Below are 13734 nucleotides of genomic sequence, written 5' to 3' on the forward strand. Positions count from 1 at the left end.
AATTTGTGGGAGGGTCTGGTGGTATTAGGGTTTGAGGAATTGCAAGAAAGAGGGATAAAGGGAGGGAGGATACCGTGTAGGATTTTGAAAGCTAAACAGGCTCATTTATAGTGGACCCTGGCGATTATCGGAAGCCAGTAAAGCTTGGCCAGGAGCGGGGAGACATGGTCAAATTTACTTTTAGCGAAGATGAGCTTGGCCGCGGCATTCTGAATCCGCTGAAGTCTGTGGAGGTTTTTCTTAGGCTTAAGTAGATAGAGTTGCAATAGACCAATCTGGAAAGGATGATGGATTGGACAAGGAGGGTAAAATGTTTTTAATGGAAGCAGGATCTAACTTTCCTCAGCTTGTGAAGGCTGAAAAAGCATTTTTTTTACCAAGGATTGGAGGTGGTCATTGAAGGACAATGTGGAATCAATGATGACGCCCAAGACATTGCTCGAGAACTCAAGCTGCAGAGAGGAGCCAGAGGTTAGTGGGATGGAGGTGGGTAGTTGGTCTAGTTTTGGGCCGAGCCAAAGAAATCTTGTTTTGGACTCATTCAATTTCATTTGCACAGTGTGGGCCCAGGATTGTAGGTTCATTATACAAGAGGATATGTTCTTAGACAGGTTGGTGAGGTTCAAATCGATCTCAAGGAGGACGAGGATGTCGTCGGCATAAGTATAAATTGTTTCATGGGGGGATAGGTGGAGGAGTTTTAGGGAGGACATATAGATGTTGAAAAGGATAGGAGATAAGGGAGAGCCTTGCGGGACTCCACTATTCGGTTTCCAGGGGGAGGATGAGGTGCCATTCATGTTGACAATGTAAGAACTAGAGCGGAGGAATTTAGAGAACCAGTCTAGGATTGTGGAGTTGATGCCTATCTCAGAGAGTTGGTAAACAATAATATCAATAATAATAATAATAATAATAACTTTATTTTATATACCGCAGTACCACAAACAGTTCAGAGTGGTTTACAGTGTACATTTACAGCGAAGATACAATGAGGACTGTACATAATTTAGTAAAAGGTGTTTATACAGCGAAGAACAATGTAGATTTAACATGCAGGAGACTGTACATATACAGCAGAGATAATATAGTGGAGAGGCAGTGCCAGAGGCTTATAAAGAATAAAGCAGTGTTCAAAACCAATGCAGGGTAATGAGTGTCAAGAAGACAACCAGTATCAATTACAGGATGGAAGTATTTGATTGTTTGGTGATGAGGGGGGTTCAAGAAATTTGTCGTAGAGGAAAGATTTGAGAGATTTCCTGAAGGATGAGTAAGATGGGGTAGATGAGATGAGGGTGGTCAGGCAGTTTGTCCATCTGCCAGCTTGGTATGCGAGAGTTCTATTGAGGAATCTTTTGTAGGTGCATCCCTTTGGGGAAGGGTAGGTAAACAGGTTGGCATTACGCGTACGAGTGGTTCCAGGGAATACAAAGTGGTGAGACAGATATATCGGTGACAAGCCTGATAAGGTTTTGAAGCAGAGACAGGCGAATTTGAAGATGACTCTCGCTTCTATTGGCAACCAGTGCAGTTTTCTATAGTAAGGGGTGATATGGTCTGACTTTTTGAGGCCATAGATTAGGCGGACTGCGGTGTTTTGGATAAGTCTCAATCGTTTGGTGGTTTTCTTGTAGGAGCCCATATAAATTATATTACAGTAATCCAGTGTGCTTAGGGTTAGGGATTGGACCAGCAGTCTGAAGGAGGGGAAGTCGAAGTAATGTTTGATGGTACGGAGTTTCCAGAGGGTATAAAAGCATTTTTTTGACCTGGGCATTGGTGTGGTCTACGAAGGTCAGGCAGCGGTCTAGGATGACTCCGAGGATTTTGATGGTGGGGTTAATAGGGTAAGTTAGGCCGTTGAGTTGTAATGTGGTGTTCGTTAATTTGTGGTTGGGACTTGCTAGGAAGAGTTTAGTCTTTTCTGGATTTAGTTTCAGTTTGGACTGAGTGGTCCAGTGTTCGACCATGGTAAGTACTGATGAGATGTGTTGTTCTGTTTCTTGTGAGAACGAGTAGATGGGGATGACAATTGTGATGTCATCTGCGTAGATGTAGGATTTCAGCTTTCGGTCAGATAACATGTGTCCCAAAGAAGTCATGTAGATATTGAATAAGGAAGGTGATAGGGGGGAGCCTTGTGGAACTCCACAGGGGTTAGACCAGGTGTGGGAGTAGGTTCCCTTATTGTGTACTTGGTAGGTGCGGTTTTTTAAGAAGCCTGTGAGCCAGCTTAGTACCAGACCCGAAAAGCCTATGGAATCGAGGTAGCTGAGCAGAATGTCATGGTCTACCAGGTCAAAGGCACTACTGAGGTGGACAACGTCGAAAGCAGCAGAAAGGACAAATTGTAGGAGGACGGCGAACTTGTTTCGAGAGTGAAGTTGTTGAACCTTTGAGATCAGGGAGGACAATAGGGATTCGGTGCTGAAGTTAGGACGAAAGCCATATTGATAGGGTAGAAGAATAGAGAATCTCTCTAAGTATGATGAGAGTTGGGTAGAAATGATGGACTCTAGCATCTTGGTTAGGAGAGGGATATTTGCAATTGGGCGACAGCTGGATGGTATGGAAGGGTCAAGGTCAGATTTTTTCAGTAGTGGGGTCAAGGCAATATGACCCATTTCTGGGGAGAAAAGGCCCGACTGAAGGGCGAAGTTTATGAGATTGGTGATAGAAGAGATGGCCTGTGCGGGAATGTTCTCGTATAGGTAGGAGGGGAATGGGTCCAAGGAACAGTTACAGGATTTCAGTTTGAGGCAGAGATTGAGGACCAGGGATTCAGATACACGCTGAAAGGTAGTCCAGGATCTGTCAGCTGGGATAGGGTTGGAGACCGTTAGGGTGGAAATGGAATCGGTGGGCACCAGGGAGTTGTAGGAGACTGAAGGAGGGAAGGAGCATCTCAAGGTAGAGACCTTATCGTTGAAGAATTTTGCTAGAACATCGGCTGAGGGAGAGGAGGGGAGCACGGTGGGGTCTCTTTTGGAGGTTAGGGAGCGCCAGATGTTGAATAGTGTACTACTCTGATTGTTGGATCTGGAGATTTTGTCACCATAGAAGTTCTTTCTTGCTTTTTTTAGCGCTGTATTGTATAGCTTGATATTGACTTTCCAGGACTGTCTGTCTATATTTTTATAAATGACCTGGAAGATGGAACATCTTGTAATATAATCAAGTTTGCGGATGATACAAAACTATGTCGGGCGGTTGGCTCTCAAAGGGACTGTGAGGATCTTCAGAAAGATCTAAATCAGCTGGAAACATGGGCAATAAAGTGGCAGATGAATTTTAACTTAGACAAATGCAAGGTGATGCATCTGGGAAAGAAAAACAAAGAACATGAATACAAGATGTCGGGGGTGACATTAGCCAAATGCGAACAAGAAAGGGATTTGGGGGTGTTGATAGACAGAACCCTAAAGCCATCGGCTCAATGTGTGGCGGCGGCGAAGAAAGCAAATAGGATGTTAGGCATGATTAAGAAGGGGATCACGAGTAGGTCGGAAGATGTTATAATGCCACTTTACAGAACAATGGTCAGACCACACTTAGCATACTGTGTCCAACACTGGTCTCCATACCTTAAGAAGGATAAAATTCTGTTGGAAAGGGTACAGAGGCGAGCCACGAAATTAGTCAAAGGCATGGAGAATTTAAGCTACATGGAACGCCTCGGAAAACTGGGACTGTTCACCCTCGAAAAGAGAAGACTGCGTGGGGATCTAATAGAGACTTATAAAATATTAAAGGGTTTTGATCAAATTGACCAGGAAGCAGCATTACTGACATTTTCAGATGTGACGCGGACAAGAGGTCATAGCCTAAAACTGAATGGCAGCAGGTTCAGGACAGATGTCAGGAAGTTCTGTTTCACACAGAGAGTGGTGGGCGCTTGGAATGCTCTCCCGGAGGAGGTGGTGGCAGAAAATACTGTGCTGGGTTTCAAACGCAAGTTGGATGCACATCTTCTTGCAGATCATATTGAGGGATACGGGAAATCCAGGTCTCCAAAAAGGAGCACCTAAATGGGCCTCCGCGTGTGCGGATCACTGGACTTGATGGACCTCGGTCTGATCCGGTGAAGGCGTTTCTTATGTTCTTATAGGACATTTTGATTTTTTCCATATGCGCTCCAGAGCTCGACATTTCTGTTTTAGTTCTCTGTGATATGGGGCCTTGCGGGGGTAGGAGATGGATTTAGTGGAGAGAGGGGCGAGGGAGAGGTAGGTGGATTCGGAGAGAGCGACCCAGTTATGCCAGTTAGTACCTGAATCTGCAGGCTTAGGGGCAGAGGCGAATAGATTGAGAAATTTAGACCAGAACAGATCACTTGTGATTTTTTTGCGGAAGGTAATGGGGTTGGAAGTGCGGGGTGGAGCCCCAAGGTGCGACATAAAGATGGGGAGACAGAAAGTCCCTAGGAAGTGGTCAGACCAGGGGACATGTTCCCAGCGAGTGTCGTCAACTGACGTCTTGTGAGCGGTAAGATCGAGGAAGCTAATGAGGTCTAGTGTGTGCCCCTTTTCGTGGGTTGGGAATGGTGCAGGGGAGGAGGCCAAGGGAGGTGAGGAAGCTAATAAGTTCAATCGTATCCTTGCTGGTGATGTCGTCTAGGTAGAGATTGATGTCTCCAATGATCAGTAATCTTTGGAACTTGAGGAAGGCGTTTGTTATGGTCTTGAGGACAATTTCGGAGGAATTGTTCCAAAGGGTAGGTGGGTGGTATAGGAGCAGGATGCCCAGTGGGTGAGGGTGAAGTTCATCGTTGACAGAAGCTAGCATGTATTCTAGTGAGGTGTGGCTACCCCTTTCGAGGAGCTGAACATCGAAAAAGGATTTGTAGAGAATTGCCAGGCCATCTCCTTTACGGTTAAATCTGGGTGAGAAGAGACCTTGGTAGCCATGGGAGCAGAGTTCATTTTGTGTAAATAGGTCATCTTTTTTAATCCATGATTCTGTGATGCATAGGAAACCAGGGTCAGAATCCTCGAGTAGGTCCTTCAGAATTTGAATCTTGTTGCAAGCATATCTTGCGTTGCAGTAAAGTGTTGGGACTGGGGTGAACGAGTCAGAGGCAAGGTTGGGGAGATTGGCAGGGGAAACCTACTTTAAAGAAGCATGGTTGATTCTTCGGGGTTTTTTTTTGGGAGGATGTGGTCTGGTGCGAATCAGCGTAGGGATTTTGAGGCCAGGGCAGATATTATTGGTATTCGCGGAATCGAGAAGATCGGGAGAGGGAGGTATTACGCAAAGGGTGGTGTTGAGGGAAAAGCAAAGTAGGAGGAGAAAGAACCGCGAGGGTGGCTTCATGGTGAGAGATTGATGAGCCTTTGGTGAGCTTTTGGGTTGTATATATATATATTTTTTTTGGGAGGGGGAAGTTAGATCGGGGGAAGAGCTAGGCAACTTGGCATCTAAATAAGAAGAGGATCTAAACAACTAGGTAGTGAGAGGACTAGACAGACTTAGCATACCGGGATGGAACTAGCATAAAGGTAAAGGAGAGGGCTTAAATATTGCGCTCGTCCCTTAACATTGAAAGCACTTAGCAACTGGATGGTGTCCTATTAGAAGCTGTGAACAAGGTGGTCCATTGAGGAACAATCCCAGCGGAAGATATAAAACAAGGCAGGATCTTTTTGTACCACAAGTGACTGGTAAGTCTGCTAATGTCTCCTCATCCCATGCCAAACACTCGGATGAGGAGACAATTCGTCCTTCCCTCTACATCTCACAAGATCTCGAAGTTGATTGCAATGGAAAAGATATCTAGTAGGGATGCCATACTTGCTACCTAAGTAGCTGCCCACCCCCATATTTGACTTAGGCTCTCTTTTACAAGGCACGCTAAGTGTTTTAGCGTGGATTTAGCGCTGTAGAAGGCAGAGAGGAGGCAGAGAAGCGAGAGGAGAAGAACAGGGGAGCAAAACCAGGAAAACAAACAAAACAGGAGGAGAAAGCAGGAGCAGAGGAGGAAGGATCGACTGGGGCAGCGGCGAGAGTTAGCTCCGCCCACCCCCGACGTCATCCGAGTAGCTTCCCCTTAAAAGGGGCGGAGCCAATGGCGCCCAGCCGTTCGGCTCTGTAGAAGGCAGAGAGGAGGCAGAGAAGCGAGAGGAGAAGAACAGGGGAGCAAAACCAGGAAAACAAACAAAACCGGAGGAGAAAGCAGGAGCAGAGGAGGAAGGATCGACTGGGGCAGCGGCGAGAGTTAGCTCCGCCCACCCCCGACGTCATCCGAGTAGCTTCCCCTTAAAAGGGGCGGAGCCAACGGCGCCCAGCCGTTCGGCGCGCGGCGAAGGCGAGCGGTAAAGGCGCTTGCCTTAGCGAGAGCGCCTTTGCGAAGGGCCTTGCAAGGGACAAGTATCTACTATCAAGAACACCGAGGAGGACTGAACGGTAAGGAAGCGACAAACACAGAAGGTAAGGAAGAGACAGACGCCAAAGGAACAAACCCACACATACAATCAAGGTGAAGTAGAGCGGAGACAGCACACACAAAAGAGACAGCAAGGCAAGCAACATAAGGAAGCAGCAGGCAAGGGACACAAGCACACACAAGGGAAGCAAGAAATGGAAGCCCAAGGAAGTCAGAAGGTGAGCTTTCCAGTCTTCTGTATCGGCTGCAATATGTATGACTACCTCCCTTCGGGGATCCAGGCATACATTTGCAATCGATGCATGGAGATGGATAACTTGAAATATCAGGTAAGACTACTGGAAGGAACAGTGATGGAACTCGAAGACAGAATCCGAGCACAGGAGAAGATTCTAGTGGAGTACAGCTCAAACGACGAGGTCAAGGAACTAGAAATGTTCATAGAGGAAGCTCATCAGCACCACGTAGAGATCCCAGGGCTGGAAAACTGTACTCAGGAAACCGATGTGAGGAGAGAAGACACCCATGCAAACACAGAAGAAACCGAAGACGAGGTAGGAGACAACCGCACACCAGGAGGAATAGTGAGAGCACAGGAAGACATCGCCCCACCCAAAGAACAGGAAACAATTTCAAGAGTATCATTGGAGGAAGAAGACTGGCCCTACTCTAAGGACGTGGACCTACGCCCCCCAAGGAACTCCCGAATAAAGAAGATGGGGATCATCGTAGGCGACTCCATCATACGACATGTGGACAGCCACACCGCAGGAGGAAGAGAGGACAGAGTTGTCACCTGTCTGCCTGGAGCAAGAGTGAAGGATGTGACCAACAGGATCTCCAGGATCATAGATGGAGCAGGGGGAGAAGACACCGCTGTACTTATCCACGTGGGAACAAATGATGTGAGCGGGCGGAAGTATGACAGGGAAGAGATGAAGGGCCAGCTCTGCTCACTCGGAAGACAACTGAAGATCAGGGAGGTGAAGGTGGCCTTCTCTGAGATCCTCCCAGTACCAAGAGCGGATGGAAAGAGACAAGGGGAATTGCAAGTAATCAACGCCTGGATGAGACGATGGTGCGAAGAAGAAGGCTTCGACTTCGTGCGCAACTGGACGGCGTTCTGGGGAAAAAGCAAGTACTACAGAAGGGACGGACTACACCTCAACAAGGAAGGAGCAAGAGTTTTGGCAGGCAACATGAAGAAGGCAATCGAGAAGGCTTTAAACTGAAAGATAGGGGAAAGCCAACAGTCGACCACCGGTCGATGGTACGGATAGCAGGATGCCCCGACGAAGAAGCCAAGGACAACTACACCTACACAAGAGAAGACGACCTCACAGCCAATAAGGGAGAAAAAGCAGGAAGGGACAACTCAGACACAGGAGGGGACGACCACACAGCAAACAAGGGTGATAACACAGGAGCAGTAAAGGATACCGTAATTGAAACTACAGGGACGGCCAAGAGTAGAAGGTCCAAAAAGGTAACACGAAGGGAACTTAGATGTATGTATACGAATGCTAGAAGTCTGGGTAACAAAATGGGGGAACTAGAGACAATAGCAAGACATGACATATTGGATATCATTGGCATAACAGAAACATGGTGGAATGAAGAAAACAAATGGGACACAGTACTACAGGGATACAAACTGTATAGAAGAGATCGAGTAGGGCAGAAAGGTGGAGGTATTGCTCTATATGTTAAGGAGGGAATAGATTCTGTTGAAATGGTTACAACAGAAATGAAAGAGAAGCTTGAGTCACTCTGGATCAAAATTCCTGGTCAATATGGCGCAGATACGAAAATTGGCCTTTACTATCGTCCACCAGGACAGGCGGAGGAAACTGACTCAGAAATGATGGAGGAAATCAAACAAGAATGCAAGACAGGCAATGTAATTATATTGGGAGACTTCAATTTCCCAGGGATAGACTGGAAACTAGCAACCTCCAACTGCGGCAAGGAAGCCAAGTTCCTGGAGGTGCTAGGGGATTGCTTCCTGGAACAAATGGTAAAAGAGCCGACAAGAGGCAACGCCACCTTGGACTTGGTCCTAAATGGCCTCACGGGACCGATAACAGAAGTGGAAGTCATGGTTCCACTGGGAACGAGTGATCACAATGTAATCAACTTTAAACTTGACATCGGGAAAGGGAAACATGCTAAAACCTTAACCACCACCTTGAACTTTAAAAAGGGTAAATACGATAACATGAGAGCCATGGTAGAAAAACGACTCGAGAAGATGGTGGACAAACTTGAAACGGTTGATCAGGCTTGGACCCTACTGAAAAATACTATCACAGAAGCACAAGATCTCTACATTCCGAGGATTTCCAAAGATCGGAGAACAAAGAGCAAAAGAGAACCGGCATGGCTTACCATACAGGTGAAGGAAGCCATAAAAGAAAAGAAGGACTCTTTCAAAAAATGGAAATGCATAAAGACAACCGAAGCCTGGAACAAACATAAAGATGATCAGAAGAAATGTCACAAGGCGGTGAGGGATGCAAAACAGGAATATGAGGAAAAAATAGCCCAGGAGGCCAAAAACTTCAAGCCCTTCTTTAGATACGTGAAAGGGAAAAAACCTGCAAAAGAGGCAGTGGGACCCCTGGACGACCAGGGAAGAAAAGGGTACATCAAGGAAGATAAACAAATCGCAGACAAACTAAATTCCTTCTTTGCGTCCGTCTTTACGAAGGAGGACACCTCAACAATACCTGAAGCGGAGAAAGTGTTTGCAGGAGAAATAGAAGACAGCCTCACCACAGTTGAAGTGGACTTAGACCAGATATACTATCAGATCGACAAACTTAAAAGTGACAAATCCCCTGGACCGGATGGGATTCATCCGAGAGTCTTAAAGGAATTGAAGGTTGAAATCGGAGATTTATTGCAAAAACTTGCAAACCTGACAATCAGAACTGGACAGATACCAGACGACTGGAGGATAGCGAACGTCACCCCAATTTTCAAAAAAGGATCGAGAGGGGAACCGGGCAACTATAGACCTGTGAGTCTTACGTCTGTCCCTGGCAAGATGGTTGAAGCACTGATCAAGGATAGCATAGTCCGGCACTTGGACGCACACGACTTGATGAAACCCAGTCAACATGGATTCAGGAAAGGGAAATCATGTTTGACGAATTTACTCCAATTTTTTGAGACCGTGAACGAGCAAATTGATAGTAGGAAGCCGGTGGACATAATATACTTGGACTTCCAGAAAGCGTTCGACAAAGTTCCACACGAAAGACTTCTCAGGAAACTACAAAGCCATGGCATAGAGGGGGATATACAAAGGTGGATAGGCAAATGGCTGGAAAACCGAAAGCAGAGAGTGGGCATAAATGGGAAGTTCTCCGACTGGGAGAAAGTGACTAGTGGTGTACCCCAGGGATCGGTACTTGGGCCGATCCTTTTTAATATTTATATCAATGACCTGGAGGAAGGAACATCCAGTGAGATCATCAAGTTTGCAGACGATACAAAACTATGCCGGGCAATCAGATCGCAGGATGATAGAGAGAAACTCCAGAGCGACTTGTGTCGGTTAGAAACATGGGCGGAGAAATGGCAGATGAAGTTCAATGTGGAGAAATGCAAGGTAATGCATTTAGGCAATAAAAATAAGGAATACGAGTATACAATGTCAGGTGCAACTCTGGGGAAGAGTGAACAAGAAAAGGACCTGGGTGTACTGATAGATAGGACCCTGAAGCCGTCGGCACAATGCGCGGCAGCGGCAAAGAAGGCAAATAGAATGTTGGGCATGATAAAGAAAGGAATCTCGAGTAGATCAGAGAAAGTTATAATGCCGCTTTATAGGGCAATGGTCAGACCACACTTGGAATACTGCGTCCAACATTGGTCTCCCTACCTAAAGAAGGATATAAAACTACTGGAGAGGGTGCAGAGACGAGCAACAAAACTGGTGAAGGGTATGGAGAAACTGGAATACGAGGACAGACTTATAACACTAGGATTGTTCTCCCTTGAGAAAAGGAGACTGCGTGGGGATATGATCGAGACCTTCAAAATACTGAAAGGAATCGACAAAATAGAGCAGAGAAGATTATTTACATTGTCCAATTTGACACGGACTAGAGGACATGTAATGAAGCTAAGGGGGGACAGGTTCAGGACTAATGTCAGGAAGTTCTGCTTCACTCAGAGAGTGGTTGACACCTGGAATGCCCTCCCAGAGGAGATTATGACGGAATCGACCGTCCTAGGCTTCAAGAGCAAACTAGATGCATATCTCCTTAAGAGAGGCATATAAGGATATGGTGGACTATAAATTAAAAGTTCACAAAAATTATTCCAATTTATATCCACTACTGTAGAGGAGTGAAACATAAGATAAGATATGTATTTCTAAATGGAGAAAAGACCTCAGTTTCTTCCAGGGAAAGGAAACAATCACCTGGAGGATCTCTATGTCTGCCGTATACAACTTAAAGCAGCATAGGAAAAAACATCCCTGGTCAAAAACTCCATTACCAAATAATATCTGAAAAACTGTTAGCATACAGTCCAGAACATCACAAATCACTTATCTTTTAGGTTCATTCTCCTCCAGGTGGAAATAGAATCAAAACAGTTCAAACAAAGTCCCCACATTGACTTTCTTCCAAACGTGGGAATAGATATTGTTGAGACTCCCGACAGGCCCTGTTTCGCTATGAAAAACGCTGCATCAGGGGAGGTCTATTGAAATTTTGAGCTACCGCTTCACAGATTCTCTTAAAAGAATTCTTTAATGTGTGCTAATACACGCTAAATGCTAACACATGCATGTTATCCTATGGACGCGTTAGCAGTTAGCATAAGCGTTAAGAACATAAGAACATAAGAACATAAGAACTGCCTTCTCCGGATCAGACCTTCGGTCCATCAAGTCCGGCGATCCGCACACGCGGAGGCCCTGCCAGGTGTACACCTGGCTTAATTTATAGTCCAAAATATTCAAAAAATAGCAAGAGGAATATATATTAAAAGTTCACAAAAATTATTCCAATTTATATCCACTACTGTAGAGGAGTGAAACATAAGATAAGATATGTATTTCTAAATGGAGAAAAGACCTCAGTTTCTTCCAGGGAAAGGAAACAATCACCTGGAGGATCTCTATGTCTGCCGTATACAACTTAAAGCAGCATAGGAAAAAACATCCCTGGTCAAAAACTCCATTACCAAATAATATCTGAAAAACTGTTAGCATACAGTCCAGAACATCACAAATCACTTATCTTTTAGGTTCATTCTCCTCCAGGTGGAAATAGAATCAAAACAGTTCAAACAAAGTCCCCACATTGACTTTCTTCCAAACGTGGGAATAGATATTGTTGAGACTCCCAACAGGCCCTGTTTCGCTATGAAAAACGCTGCATCAGGGGAGGTCTATTGAAATTTTGAGCTACCGCTTCACAGATTCTCTTAAAAGAATTCTATTTCCACCTGGAGGAGAATGAACCTAAAAGATAAGTGATTTGTGATGTTCTGGACTGTATGCTAACAGTTTTTCAGATATTATTTGGTAATGGAGTTTTTGACCAGGGATGTTTTTTCCTATGCTGCTTTAAGTTGTATACGGCAGACATAGAGATCCTCCAGGTGATTGTTTCCTTTCCCTGGAAGAAACTGAGGTCTTTTCTCCATTTAGAAATACATATCTTATCTTATGTTTCACTCCTCTACAGTAGTGGATATAAATTGGAATAATTTTTGTGAACTTTTAATATATATTCCTCTTGCTATTTTTTGAATATTTTGGACTATAAAAGAATATATAATATTTTGGACTATAAAAGAATTCTTTTAAGAGAATCTGTGAAGCGGTAGCTCAAAATTTCAATAGACCTCCCCTGATGCAGCGTTTTTCATAGCGAAACAGGGCCTGTCGGGAGTCTCAACAATATCTATTCCCACGTTTGGAAGAAAGTCAATGTGGGGACTTTGTTTGAACTGTTTTGATTCTATTTCCACCTGGAGGAGAATGAACCTAAAAGATAAGTGATTTGTGATGTTCTGGACTGTATGCTAACAGTTTTTCAGATATTATTTGGTAATGGAGTTTTTGACCAGGGATGTTTTTTCCTATGCTGCTTTAAGTTGTATACGGCAGACATAGAGATCCTCCAGGTGATTGTTTCCTTTCCCTGGAAGAAACTGAGGTCTTTTCTCCATTTAGAAATACATATCTTATCTTATGTTTCACTCCTCTACAGTAGTGGATATAAATTGGAATAATTTTTGTGAACTTTTAATATATATTCCTCTTGCTATTTTTTGAATATTTTGGACTATAAATTAAGCCAGGTGTACACCTGGCAGGGCCTCCGCGTGTGCGGATCGCCGGACTTGATGGACCGAAGGTCTGATCCGGAGAAGGCAGTTCTTATGTTCTTATGTTCTTATGTTCTTAACACTTATGCTAACTGCTAACGCGTCCATAGGATAACATGCATGTGTTAGCATTTAGCGTGTATTAGCACACATTAAAAAACTTAGCGCACCTTTGTAAAAGAGGGGGTTAGTGTCCATAGCAATACCTTAGTCCATTGAAGGAAAGTCCTATGCTGCTAGTTTGGTGGAAAGTCTGGTAGATATGAGATTGGGGTGAAGAGGAAATATTTATGATCTGATAGTAATTTGTTATGCTGTTTATCCAAGTGGCAAAAGGCATTTTCATTAAAACATTGACCGCAGGAAGAAGCTGGCAGAATCTCAAATGGGAGCCAGGGGGAGTTCCACTAGTTTCTGCTCTATATGGAGCCATGGCTTAGAGCAGCCTTGCACTCATTCAGCTTGGTGATATAATGCAAAATGGGGTACCCCCATACCCCCTTGTAAAATGGACTAGTAACACTATAAAGAAAAGATTATTATTAGTTGTAGTAGTAGTACAGCACCCAAAAGCAGGAACAAATATATTCATATCTGAGGACTTCAGCAGATAAATCAAATGTCTGTGCATTTGACTGATTGCTTCATGCTGCTTGTGAGAGGAAATTTTGGTACTGTAAACCCATCTCAGTTCAATTTGTCTTGATACTAAGTTTCATCTGACTGAGAACACTTCATCTGCTATACAGAGCAGCTGTTTAAGTTTTTTTTGCCTAGAACAGCAGCAGAACTTCTATGGATTATGCAAATATAAGCTTATTTAATTTTTCCTAACACCAATTAACACAGATAAAGCAGAATCTGTCAAATCCTTCTCACAAAGTGTTTGTGCTTATCAAGATAGAAAACATGCAAATTATTTTGACAAACTGTTGTCTAAGGAGCAACGGGGAAATTTCAAATTAATATAAGCATATACAATAGAAGAGAAA

At 44.4% G+C, this 13734-nt stretch overlaps 1 protein-coding gene across 2 annotated transcripts in view; it reads left to right on the plus strand.

Moving 5' to 3' along the window:
• Positions 1 to 13734, plus strand: part of KCNIP1 (potassium voltage-gated channel interacting protein 1) — a 669345-nt gene that overhangs the window by 148806 nt on the left and 506805 nt on the right. The gene's annotated exons all lie outside the window — the stretch shown is intronic.

The sequence above is a fragment of the Geotrypetes seraphini genome, chromosome 18, assembly GCF_902459505.1.
Source record: "Geotrypetes seraphini chromosome 18, aGeoSer1.1, whole genome shotgun sequence".
Classification (NCBI taxonomy): domain Eukaryota; kingdom Metazoa; phylum Chordata; class Amphibia; order Gymnophiona; family Dermophiidae; genus Geotrypetes; species Geotrypetes seraphini.